Source organism: Sinohyriopsis cumingii, chromosome 2, assembly GCF_028554795.1.
Source record: "Sinohyriopsis cumingii isolate HCF-2022 chromosome 2, ASM2855479v2, whole genome shotgun sequence".
NCBI classification, from domain to species: Eukaryota; Metazoa; Mollusca; class Bivalvia; order Unionida; family Unionidae; genus Sinohyriopsis; species Sinohyriopsis cumingii.
Window position 1 is genome coordinate 94,683,698 of NC_142962.1, and position 14,559 is coordinate 94,698,256.

Sequence of the window (14,559 nt, forward strand, 5' to 3'; positions counted from 1 at the left end):
CATCTTTGATAGACGCACCGGTACCTTTAACCATTTCTCCCCACGTTTTTATTATTTTACGTCTTTTATCCGTTAGACCGTTTCCACGGGCCGCGTTTGTAAAATGTTCTATTACTCGCTCGGCTGCACAGTTTATTTTTGAAAATATCATCTGCGCCAGTTTATCAACGTTGGGTTTTTCATTTATCACATAGATTCCATCAATAACCGCGGTCACAGGATATGCTCGTTCATAATACGGTTTGTCAATACCGGTCAGTAGACCTGGTTTGGAATCTTTACTTAGTATGACAGTTTTTTTATTATCGTGGACGGTATCATATTTGTCACGGATAATCCAATCATCTGTTTCTGTCAACACGACAAATTTTATTCTGAAAAGATACTTTCGATTATCAAGATAGTTAATGCTAATTGCTGCTCGTTTGTCGTTCATCATAGCGTCGATGATATCTTTGTTGCGTATAATCTTGAACGTTGACCAGACATGAGATGCATCATCTGCGTGAAATTCTTTCTTGGCGTCGTGAATTTTATTAATCAAACTTTTATTTTTCGGATCAACCAGATCTTGCATCGGTAGGCCAGGAGATATTCTGTCGAGATTAAATTTATCCACGCTTCGGGGCTTTATTCGGGATAACCTATCGATTTCGTTCATATTATACTTCAGACAAGTATTTAAATAAAAAATATTATGTATACAATGTCTCAATGCAAATGGCTCATGGTGGGTTAATTGACTCGTTGTAATAAATCCAGTAAAAAGGAATTCTGCGGACAACACATAAAGTGCGTTCACCCTGGAAGCTTAGGACCAATACCATGACTGCGATGTGGTGCTGGAGTGCGAGGAAAACACAGTTGTGTGCATGTTGTGGTAGTAAACGATACAGAGAGCTTAAAAGATATTATGACAAAAAAATGATGTCAATAAGAACGCTATAAAATCCGTGGAGGATTATCTAACTAAGTTTTCAGACAAATTATGATTTAAATAAATAATATTATTGTATAATGGAGCAAAATAAATTTATTCCACATCCTATAATAACAAACTACGAATCAAATATTGATGGTATGATCAGAAATTGTCAGAAAAAGGTACCAGTTGTTTATATTAATAATCATGGTTATCTATTGTTTACTGTTGGGAAGAAACCTTATCTCTGTCATCGTTTCACATACGAGTGTCACAATGGGTTGATCAAAGACGGTCTTGTGATCCATCACATTAACGGAGTGAAAATTGACAATAGTTTATCCAATCTTGGAGCTGTTATACAGAGCGAGAATAATACACGTGGTAATACTGGGAGAAGTAAAACAATTGTAAGGAGGGCGGTAAAATCCACAAACATAGAAACTGGCGAAAAAATTATATTTCAATCAATGAACGCGGCTGCGAAATATTTTGATATTAATTCGCCTTCAGTACAATTTGCCGCGGAAAATATATATAAATCCACTTTTTCCAAGAAATATAACAGAAAATCACCTTCCAGTATTGTTAATGAGATAAATTATCATCATTATCAAGTAATTACCTCGAATTATATTTATTAACCATTTATTATTTTGGGCCGCAGCATTTCCCCCCCTACACTACTGATTTTTCGATTAAGCGAAAGGGAGATTACTTCTGTAATATATAGTTTTCTTCGTAGATTTCCGATTTTTATGGTCGTAATTAGTCAATTAATCATCTACGTCGTAATTAATATCAATAATTATATCAAAGAAAGATAATTATGGTTTCTAACTTACAAAATAAAAAAAATAAACGTATTTCACATCGTACAATATAGCGAGTTATTTTTAGATCTGTTATGAGAAATCGAGGCAAAACACGCTGTTTTTATTGCAGATGTTTAGAATCTTTTCAGAAATACAGAAATATTTAAACCAATCTGTAGGTGGTAAAACGTTTTATGGTCCCGTGGTAGTATGTAAATAGAACACGCTGTTAGTGCAGGATATTTACAATCTGTTACGAGAAATCAAGGCAGAACACGCTGCTCTCATTTACATATTCAGAAACCGCTGTTTTAATGCAGAAATATTTACAATCTATTCAGAAACCGTTGTTTTAATGCAGAAATATTTAGAATCTATTCAGACACCGCTGTTTTAATGCAGAAATATTTACAATCTATTCAGAAACCGTAGCTATACAATAACTTCTGAAACATATATTGTTATATGATTCGATAGCTCAATTGATAAGGTATCAGACCGTGATACTTACGGCCCCAGGATCGAATCCCATGGCTGACAACTCTCAATGGCTCACGCATATTAGCGATTTTATAATTAATTGGGGCACCGCCAGCCCCTCTCCGCATAACAGAACCCCTCCAACCACACGTCACTGGTGGTTGATACATGTTTTGTATCACCCACGGGCTGATTATTGGGGTGGGTGTTCTGTTATGCGTAGAAAATGGCCCCATATATGTTTGTGCCGTCCTTAATTAAGATTTCATTCATTGTATATATTTCATTTATTCATTTATTGTATTGTGTGCCCGCTGAACTTGGTAGAATGCGGTGGCAAGCTACGAGTTCTGGGTCGTAAATATGTAATATATGTCGTGCTGTCTTTAATTAAGATTTCATTCATTGCATTGTGTGCCCGTTGAACTTGGTAGAATGCGGTGGCAAGCTACGAGTTTTGGGTCGTAAATATGTAATATATGTTGTGCTGTGAAACATCCTCATAAACTCGCTAGAACACTCGACTCGGGATTTGAGGATATATTTTTTTTCTTTTAAATATATATATACTAAATAATGAACCATGAAAATATCATTGATGTAATTGCTGCTATCAAAAAATTAGAAAAAAAAAACAGTATTAATATATCTCATGAACTGAATCCTGAAAAGATTATTTCTGATTTTGAAATCTTACAAGAACGTAAAAATGATGGTGGTTTTACACTGTCGTCTGAATACAAGTTTATAAAACGAATTCAGGCGGCGATGTTCCGGTCACTAGCTGCAGTAAAAGATGATCAAGTGAAGGAATTCGTTCCTGTCTCTGCCGCAGTAGAAAAAATTAGATTGAAGTTATCCCATGAGTACGAGGCAAAGAAAACGATCAGTATTCGCATAAGACAATTAAGAAAAATTATGTTAGATCGTGAAACAATCCAAAGTAACCTCGTTGGTGAAACGACCGAACACGTGTAATATTTTATCATAGATCTTTGATCTTAATATTTATTTTATTTTTCATAAAATCTGATCGATTTGTATAATTTTGAGTACCTGACTACATATCAAAACAAACAAGCTGAATGATTTGCACGATTCTGAGTACCTGACTACATATCAGGATTACAAAATTGATTGATTTACACGATTTTGAGTACCCAGTTGCTAGTCAAAATTAACAAACTGATTGATTTACACGATTCTAAGTACCAACCACCATATCAATTTAAGATATTTCAGAAGAAAATAAAATATTTCATAATAATAATAAAATATTTTTTGTAGTATTTTTTGCAAAACTAATTGATATTGTTAATTTTGAGTACCAATCATCATATCAAAACAAAAAATCTGATTGATTTTGTTAATTTTGAGGGGGTATTTACTAGTCAAAATCGAGCAAACTGTTCGATTTGTTAATTTTGAGTGGATAATTACCCGAAATTTCAGTAAAAAACAAATAAATTCAGTAAAAAAACAAATAAATTCAGTAAAAACAAATAATGTCAGTAAAAAAACAAATAATTTCAGTAAAAATATCCTTTTTTTAATTTTGAGGGGGTATTTACTAGTAAAAATCACGCAAATTGTTCGATTTATTAATTTTGATGAGGTATTTACTAGTCAAAACGTGCAGATTGTAAAATTTTGTAATTTGAGTGGGTAATTACTAGTAAAAATCAAGTAATTTATACAATTTCACAGAATAATTTATTTTTACATAATATTTGTTTTACTGAATTATTTTTTTATATAATATTTATTTTACTGAATTATTTTTTTTTATATAATATTTATTTTACTGAATAATTTATTTTACTGAATTTTGTTAATTCTGATGGGGTAATTGGTACTCGAAATTATAAATTTGCTCGATTTGTTAATTTTGATGGGGTATTTACTAGTCAAAATCGAGCAATCTGATTGATTTTGTTAATTTTGAGATCCAATCACCATATCAATTTCAGAATAAAAAAATATTTCAGAATAATAATCGGATATTTTTTGCAAATATGATTGATTTACATGATTTTGACTACCCAAATACATACCAAGATTAACAAACCGATCGATTTACATCATTCTGAGTATCAATAATAAAATATTTCTGACAAAATACAATATATCTGAAAAATCTACGATAAAAGTCTACGATTTCACATATAGATTGACAATCAATTCCTCTCCCCTCAGGTCAATTAAGTGTCCTATGTGGTCAGTGAGTTTAAAATTTATTCGTGTTAATATAGTATTATGACACCGCAGATAAACAGGATTAGTTGGTTCTTGCACGATGAAATCCCCAGGGGGAACTTGTGGTGTAAACGTGTATAAAATGTATCCTTGTTGAGCCTGATTTGATTTTCCAAGATTTATTTGATAGCTGTCATCGATTACGTCACAAACTAGATTAACCGCGATCGTTGAAGTTATATTAACGATTCCCGGAGATACATGCCTGCCGCCGCCGTGTGGATAGTTATTATATCTAAGAACAGTTGCTGATGGGGCTATTTTTCTCCATGCATCGAGTATTTCAGGAAAGTTTTGTTGATGATATCGTTGAGTGATCTTATTAATTCGCCAGTTTCAAATCCTGGTAGTGTAAAATTTAATAAATTTGCTTCATTTATCTTATAATGATTGATGTATATCTGTTTGATGGTTGTTATTTTTTCATTTCCTACATCATGAGTACTAGCAATTATTACTTCAATAATAGTCTGATTAGCGTATTTAAGATCTAATACAATTTGATTTAATGCTGTATCGTTGCAATGATCTGATGTTTTAGATTGATATTGGAATACTCCAGGATATAATTTTTAAATAAACGTACTAATGTCCTTAATGTAGTTGCGTATTCGGTTTTAATTCAATTAGCTGATGATTTGAAATCTCTTTCATAAACAATATTAATTGAAGTTTGTACATCAAAATCAATGATAGAAAACGGTACCGTAGGATATATTTTACCATCATGATGAATAACATGAGTATCCCTACCAGTCCATGGATACAAATTTTGGTATTCTGGAGTTGTTATAAACCTGGCATCGTCAGTGATAAATTCAATTAATTTTGGTTCTGATGGTCCATGATATTCTGGCACAGTATCAGGCCAACCTAGTACGGATCTTATCGTGGACTGATAAATATCAACGACGTAATCAGGAGAGTTGATCTCAACCGCAGAAGATAGCGTTGGTTCATGAACGTTAATTGATAGTTTTGCTTCTTTTCCGGTTATTGATTTTATTCTACGAGCAAATTCATCATTGATTTGTTCGATCGCATAACTACCAGTTGGTATTCCAACAACGTTCCAGTCAGGTGTTCCATCGGGTTTGTTTTTATTAGGAAATACAAGCGAATTATTTGCTGGTGTACCATTAAATGATTTCGATCTGATATTTGGCCAACTATGGTATACTCGTAATTGCGCTAGTGCAATTTCTTTTACTGGAATTGCAGTTGGAAAATTGATGTTAAATTCAGGATTAATCGAGCTTACCGAGATCATCGTGGTCTTGTGCGGGGTTGTGTTCGTCACGATCTGCTGGAGTAATTCCGTCATTATTAATATTCGTACCTTCAACAGCGCTGTTATATATTTAAATCATTTCTGAAAACTCAAAATCAGATATAATTCCATCATTGAGACTCGCTGATAACAACGAAGATAACTTTGAGTATGCGACCGTCGCTGTATGTAATCTTATCATGTAATCGGATAATTTTTCATTCGTGCAAGTACATATTTTTTTTGCAATGATATTGAGCACACCTGCAATCGTTGTTGCTGCTGAAATACAAATGGTTACATCTGCTGGTGCCATCATTATCATTGCTGTTAACATCACACCGGTTCCATCAACAACAGCGGATGCTGAATAAACGATTACGTCGACGATAACTAGTCGTCGTCGATATTTCTTTACTTTTACCGTGTATTGTTCGACTCGATCTTTTATGTTCTTTTGCCATTCACGCGCCTGATTATACCTAAATTTCTGAACGTCGATTGAGGTACTCATTATATTTTATGCAGTAACCAACTGATGTGTTTCAGCTACAAATTCTTGACACCACCAGTAAGATGTTGCGGTTAATTTCTTATCAGCTGCTTCCAGAATAAATATTTCTTCGTTTCCGCTATTTAATATAAGAGATACAACCCCGGAAAACTTATCAGTTGAATGACGCCGTGGATACGTTGCAAATATTCAAATTTTGCAGCACTGAACACAGACAGCCTGTACACGCCAGTGACTGTTGCGGTATATTTGATAGTTTTATTTTGCTGCGACCATGTTGCGAATGCAGATGATGATGTGTATACTATGTTGGTAATATGCCCGAGAGTAACCCCGTCGGGAATTTTAATCAGATTGGTTTTATTAACGATCTTAGGAATCCCCGCTACGACATCTTCGAGTGTTCTTTTTAGTTGTGTCGATGTTCGTCTTGATATCAACGAGATTTATGTCAACGGCGTGCGGAATGCCGAAGAATTTATCTATAGATTCATCGGTTTTTTGAAAATTTCTTCGAAATCTTCCAAAAGCGCCTATGTGAACGTCATACTCGGCCCGCAACGTGGATAATTTACCATCTACGGTGTTGTAGTTGACGTCAACGTATTTTTGTTGCTGGTCTTCGTCAGATGTTACATCTTTCAAAACTACTATCTTATTTCCGTTCATGCTGAGTTCTCCCGTCATTGTGTCACTGATATTTTTCACACGATTAGCAACACTTGCTGTAATTTGATCTCTGATGGTTGTAAACGATATACTTGAATCCCTGATTCTACCGCCGTTAGTAAACACAGGAATATTATCCGTGACCGCACCAAGTACTCGTCGAATTATATCATTCCATTTAATATTGCTGGTTTTTAGTTTACCATGTCGATTCTGAAAAATAACAACCTCATCTGGGTCAACTGCAGCCAGGTTCATAATATCAGCGAGTTCATCTTTAGTCGCGTACTTTGACAGATCAATGTCTTCGGACTTTTTCTTAACGCGTGAAGAAGATCTTCTTCCGTAAATATCAACCATTATAATTTAAGATCTGTTTAAAACGCTTTGCGTTTAACGAAGCGGCTGCTTGTATGATCATTCACGACTTTATGTGGCGGTTTGGATGATTTTGATATAGCGTTAAGTATATTAATTAATTCACGGACGCATATTGGCGGATCTGTCATTGTTTGTGTGGGTAGCGTTGAATACCAAACTTGCGCGTGAAGTGGTGCAACATACTTGATAAACTCACTGGGTGGAGATAACCCGTATGAATCAAAATAAACGATTCCACGTGGATCAACCGCGTATGATACCCAATGAGTAACGGGTCCTGAATTCGAGTCAAGATAATAATACCTGTTTCGAGTTTGTTTGGTTGTTTCGGTAATTGATCTCGCATAAAAACACCTCTAAAGTTTTTTATTTTTAATCGTTTAGCAGCATCAAGTAAATCAAAATTTGATGCTGGAGCGTCTAACGAGTTGATCCTGGAAGCCTCAGACCTCGTCCCCAACGAGATCCCGGTAATCTTAGGCCGCGTCCCTTTTTAATATCCCTTTCCTGTTGCTTTCTTTAGAGCCATTCCAGCAGCTGTTCCAACAGCACCTAATGCGGCTGCTTTTGCTACGGCAGGTGCCGCTGTGGAAATTAATGCCGGAATGGTCGCGAGAAGTGGAAAAATACCACCGGTTTTAATTGAGTCCTTAATCGCACCCGCAGAGAGATTAAGTTTGACTCCTGTTTTTGATTGTTTAGCGCCGTTGAAATGCTTAAGCTGACGTTCTGATAATGATAATTTATTTTGACTATTCGTGATCTGATCTCGCTTTAGTGATATTTTCATTCCGCAGTTTTTTGCTGAATTTGAATGAAGGTTTTTAATCTGATCAGGAGTCAGACTGACACTAACGTGATGATATGGCATTTTATGATAATACTTGCCACGCTCCAAATAATGATTAAAGATTTTCCACTGGTGCATCAACGACTCTCATTCGACCACTACCACCTTCAAGTAACATGGCTTTATCGCTGAGTATAACGCGATTGCTCTATAATTAACATTACCTGTATCTAATGTTGCTTTAAGATGTATATCAACGACAGATTGTTTTGATAGATCAAGATGCTCCAGTGAAAAATAATAAATCAGATACAAGGTTCTGAAATCATGTTGTGATATTTGCAACCCAGTATCTACATTTTGATCATGTCCCATGAATGACATCAAACGATGATATGCACGTCCTATATGATTTTGTGCATAATTTAGTTGTATATTCTCTGTTGGTTCTTGTTGTCCGTTTATCCGTAAGGAAATATTTGTGATACCTAGTTTATCAAATATCATATGAGAGTGAACTTGTGAGCCTAAACGATCATGGTTCTGAAACGCAATAAAAATATGCCGTGGTGCAGAAACACCTTGTTGTGATGCTATATGCCATGTAAACTGACCGTTAACGTTAGTTTGCATACTATCTGTGCTTGTTGTTAACCATGACAACAAGGATTTACCACCTGTGTCCATGAAAGAAATACATTTTTGTTCTTCTGCAATTGTTGGAGTCATTACCGGCATCCACAGTGAAAGTTTCGATAATACTACCTTACCAGCATCACCAATAGGTCTCCACAGAGCATCGTTATCATCACCCTTTCTTACAAGAACAACCGTGTGTCTAGCTCCAAAAATAACCTTTTTAATATTCCTACAAAATCCAAAAATATGCGATAATGGAATTGTACATGAAAAACTTCTATTGGGTCCTATCAACATATTTCTACGCGCTGCAAATCCCAAGTTGAAATTTTCATTAGAACCATGAACTACTGGCCACACATCAGCGTCAGCGTTATTGGCATTGTTTCTTGGTCGTCTCATATTATACGAATCGCTTTCAGGGTGACCAGAATTATCTTTCGCAAACATCATTGTGGGACCTGCTGATCTTGTATAATCATCAGAATATCTTGCCAACCCTATTATTGTTGTAGCAACGTCGGCATCCTTCTGAATCGATTCAATATTTTTTCCATCGATCATATACGTGGCGCTATCAAATAATGCCATGATCCCGTTGTTGACAAAACCAACTCTTACTGCATCTGCGTAATTAGTATTATGCGTTTTTACGATTGTACCTTCTACCTCAGTAAAAGCCTCAGCGGGTAGAAAATATCTACTTGTGTCATGAACGTGTAGTTCAATTCTTCCTCCACGTTGATCTGGTGTTCGTGCGTCATAAGAATAAAACTGATAATCACGTACCGATTCATCTTTAAGGACAGGTGCTTCCATGTCAAATGCTGTGTCGGATACGCGCTGGAACATTTTATTGTAATTATTTTCGTCTAACACGTTGATTACCGCGTTCGTGAAGTTCCACTTCGTAAAGTTCCACTTCCGGATATTAAACTTGAGATATTATTTCCCGATTCACCAAGTCCCCGATCTGCTAACGCTGCTAGTTTTTGATTTGCAGCTTGATTTATTATTTTACTGACATCTGCGGGCATAATATCAGTACTTGGCAATTTTACTGGTTGTCGTTTTCTTCTTATTAATCGTGCTAGTCTATCTTTGATCGCCGAGAGCGCCTTACCAGCAACATTGACAATTGCACCAGGAGCTTTTTCACGAACAATATCAATAGCTTTCATCGATAATTGTTTTGCAATAGGCGTTGCTTTTGGGGCTAACCTTGTAAATAATCCCTGAATAACATCACCAAGTCCATCTCCGTAAATTACTCTATAGATTGGTAATCGTGAGTTTACCGCTCTGACCGATACGGATTTACGATGATTATTGTGTACTATCATCTTATTTTATTTACCTTTTATCTAATCGCGGTGACTAATTATCAACGAGCTCATCAATAAGTTTCCGGTAAATACTGATATCCATGATGCCGCCGCGAAATAATCGCTGGCAAATATCAGCTGCTTCATTGGTTATTTCTGGTGAGTTATTTCCGGCACGTTTTCCCCCTATGAGAACTTCTAACCGTGACACGTCATTGAGGATATTATCGGGACATAAACCAGGACCTTTTTTAGGTTCATCTTGAGGTGTTTTAAATACTGGTGGTTGCATTACCGGATAAAATGATTCAGTGGTGACCGGGTGTGTGTCAGGTGAATCACTTCGAAATCCACGTGGTGAATCTGCTGGTGTAAATGTCATTACCGGCGCAGGAATTATTTTACGTTGTAAGGGTGGAGGAAGCTGATATGAAGGGTCCTGCTGCGGTGGAGAAAGTTGATATGAAAATTCCTGCTGTGGTGAAGGAAGCTGATATGAAGGTTCCTGCTGGGAGAGTTGTTCTTGTTCTAGTTGTTTTATTCCCTCTTTATAAAGTCTTTTTACTTCTTTATCAAGATTTTTATATTCTGGACCTCTAGCTTGTTTTTTGTTTCTATATACGCGATACATCCGTTTAGTAAGTGTATCATTATTTACTTTTTCATGACGTGGTTTTAAAATATTAGATTTATTAAATATAACAAATAATATTGCTTCGGGTAGTTTTTCAATTTTAGTATTTCTTCGACAGCCCCTTCGTTAAATTTTGCAATCAATTCTACGTTTTTATCTACTGGTTTGGGTTCAGATGCAAGTTCTTTTCTCACGTCGGCGACTTCAGTACGAAGTTTTTCAGTATCTTCATCGACCGGTGGAGGTTGAGCTGCAGCTATATCAGTTGGAAGATCTCGTAAAATCTTTTTTGTTTGTTTGGTTCTTCTTGCTATTTTTTCAGTCTGCGCTGCAGTTTGTTCTAATACTGGAAAAATACCCTTTTTCCTCTTCTCATCATCCTCAATATCTCCCCATATAATTTTTTCAACAGCCGCTGCAGATTTCTCAGTAGCTGTAGTGACGGGTTTAAATAGTTTTTTAGTGTCCTCTTCGTACTAAACTTGTGATTGTTGCTGCGCTTGCAAGTTTTTTCTAAATGAGTCTCTGACAGGAACAAATTTTTTTATTGCTTCTAATCGTTCTCGTGCTCTTCTTGCAGTATAAGATTCCGGATGTACCATTTTTATTATAACATAATGATTTAATTAATATAGCAGCAGAGGGGGCATGACCTCATGAGGACGTATATTGCGTAAACAACGTGCAGAAAAAATCACCAACGACAATGGACAAATTCCATAGAGACTCTCTCAGTTGTCGACGCTGTTTTAAATCTGTCGACGCTTTTTTATTTTTCGATCATTTGTAAGAAGGCTTATTTTCGATATTTGGACGTTTTTCGACTATTGGTCTGTTCGCCCCCTCTGCTGCTGCTCTACTTCCTGCGTTGTGTGTGCCAACGCACCTAACCAATACATACAATATACTCCACCTGATTTTTTTTAAAAATACGTCTCGTATCTCTAGAAACAAGAAATATCGAAACTGAACACTTGCCAAGTACACTGTAGTAGTAGTAGTAGTAGTAGTAATATTAATAATAATAATAACGATAATAATAATATCATTATTATTATTATTAGTAGTAGTAGTAATAATAATAATACTATTATTATTATTATTATTAGTAGTAGTAGTAGTAGTAATATTATTATTATTATTAGTAGTAGTAGTAGTAATAATAATAATACTAATATTATTATTATTATTATTAGTAGTAGTAGTAGTAGTAGCAGTAGTAGTAGTAGTTGTTGTTGTGGTAGTAATTTATCGTTACTAGATGAGAGTGAGCTTGAGCAAAGTGATAAAAAGAAACTGACTCACACTATTTTTAAACAGATAAGTTTTGACAGACTGAACTCGCGGCTATGTGACACGATCCGGAATGCTTCTTTCCACAGCTATCACAAAATATCACAGGTTGAAAGGATTCGGGTCGTATGTCCCTATCACATAATATGCACCAGGTACCAAACGAGGCTCAGATAAAGTTAAAGGTCACTGGCCACCTATATTGTACAAACGTGTACTATTATTATAGTTCTAAACAAAACGCATTGGTTATGTATGCACACCATAAAAATGTTTAATTAGACTTAAAACTCCGCCTTTTTTAAATGAAAAAATTACTCGGCAATATCCGTAAACAATCGGTAGTATCCGCGTGCCAAAACTGGATATGACATACATTTATCCGTTCTATTCAACCTAGCCATTCAAGTGTTTAATTTCCCCACGTAAATGTCTGTGTGATATAGCGTACGATCATGCTTTTGTACAGCAAATATGGTGCACTGTGTTGCATACGGATGTAAACAAAAGAGCGACGATGGGTAAAAGCGTTCTTTCTTTTTCCGAAAGACAATGTTTACCAGAAAAAAAGTGGATTTAATCTGTGGGATCGAATAGAGGAGGTACAGGAAAGTTATATCATTTATGCGGGATTATAGTGAATTTAGCCCAAAGACAATTCGGCCCAAGTCGAAATGCAATTCGTCCAAACTTAACAATAGTTTGTACGTTCTTTTTTTCTTCAACAAAAAGGTAGATGCTATTTAAGGTAGGTTTTAGGAAAAAAACTAAATTTAAACAAACTATTTTCATATTCTTTGAAAGAAAATAATCATACGTCGTAACGTACATATTTATGAAAGAAAACACAAACTGACATCTTGCTTGTTCTAATTAAAATATTTATATACATTTTTTTATGCTAAAAAATGTATGCATCTGCACAACGACATTCTCAATTTAAGTCCTCCGGTCAAATTATCAATAATCATTTATAAAACAAGAATATGTAACATATAATATTCTACATAATACGTATACATTTTGCTAAGGGTAGTGTACATGAGATATTATAACAAATATACTTAATTTTAGCTTTCACGTTGTAACACAGCTGCATACAATATACACTAGATTACACATGAGAGAGAGAGAGAGAGAGAGAGAGAGAGAGAGAGAGAGAATAATGTTGAGCATTTTGTCAGTATTTAGTTGCTGCTGAAGCTTTTTCCAGTTAATTTTATTGTTTTATTATTTTTTATTTTTCAAGTTGTCTTAGTGATTGTGCGCGTAAATTGAAAGCTTGTCATTACTGGTCAATATCGTCAATCACATATTCCGTACAAATTAGAAAGGAAATAATTTTGTGTTTAATTTGTGCCCCCCCCCCCAACACATACTCACGGTACAAAATACATTGGTAAACATACACTTGTTTGAAAATAAAATGAAAAAAAATTAACCTTGCATTGTTATCATATATTCCTTCTTTTTACATCATGCGAAGATTATTTTAAAAACTATTTATATCCACGAACTCTGTATATGTAGCGGATGCCGGCTTGCGTATGGATCCTTAGTGTAGTGTGTATCGCTAGGCACATGCCATTTACGCATGATAAGTTACTTATTGCAAACTGACCCAGCCTGTATTGTATCCAGGTTAACTATAAGTCGGTATCTCGCAAACAAAAAAAATCATTATTTTAAAATACATTCAATTTTAGTGCAAATGCTAATCTTTTAGCTAGCATGGGTTACAAAAGTATTATTAAAGCAAGTTATTATTGTGTATAATATTTGTCCTGCAAACATCAATTATGATTACATATGGCAAACAAATAGAAGCCCGGGTGATAAACACAACTAGCACGGAGCAATAAACGCACTTTTTAAACTTACCGGCAGGATATCAAATACATAGGTTATTTTATTACTTAGCAAACCAACTCCGGAAACTGACGCTGGTATCTTTTTAGTGTGCCGATTGTTTTCTTCTGAAGTCGGCCGACAAAAGGAAGTCAATTTTAGTTCCTTTGCATTCTTTAAGTGTGCGATTTCTTTCTTCTTCTTTTCTTAAATAAAGTCTGCCGACACAGGGAAGCCAGCATTGATTCTTTTTAATTGTATTAACCGTAATTTTGAAAATAAATTGAAACATTGGAATAGTTTTGAAAGCGACACAATCTAGTGCGTCGTGCACGCATACCGATAAAAGGCTGAACAAAAAATTAGTTTTCATTAGTTTGGTCTAAATATTCCCTATCCATAGTTTATAGTGTTTTATTTTTCGACAGCAAGAAGTATGTACTTGGTCTTGTAGGGATAAATGTACGTCATGTCCGGCTGGCGTTCTCTCTAGGTGGGAAATCGTAAATAAGGGGAAGTAACAGCGTTGTATACTTCTATTTCGAGTAATTAAATTATTATTTCTTCTTTACACTTAATAATTTTTTTGCTCTTTTTGTGCGAGTATAACTACTTTTAATCATGTAATGTAATTCTGATATAAAAAGAAAATGTTGGAGTATGGCCGGTAACCTTTAAATTAAATAATATCGTTGAGCACTGTCTTTCACAATCGCAATAGCA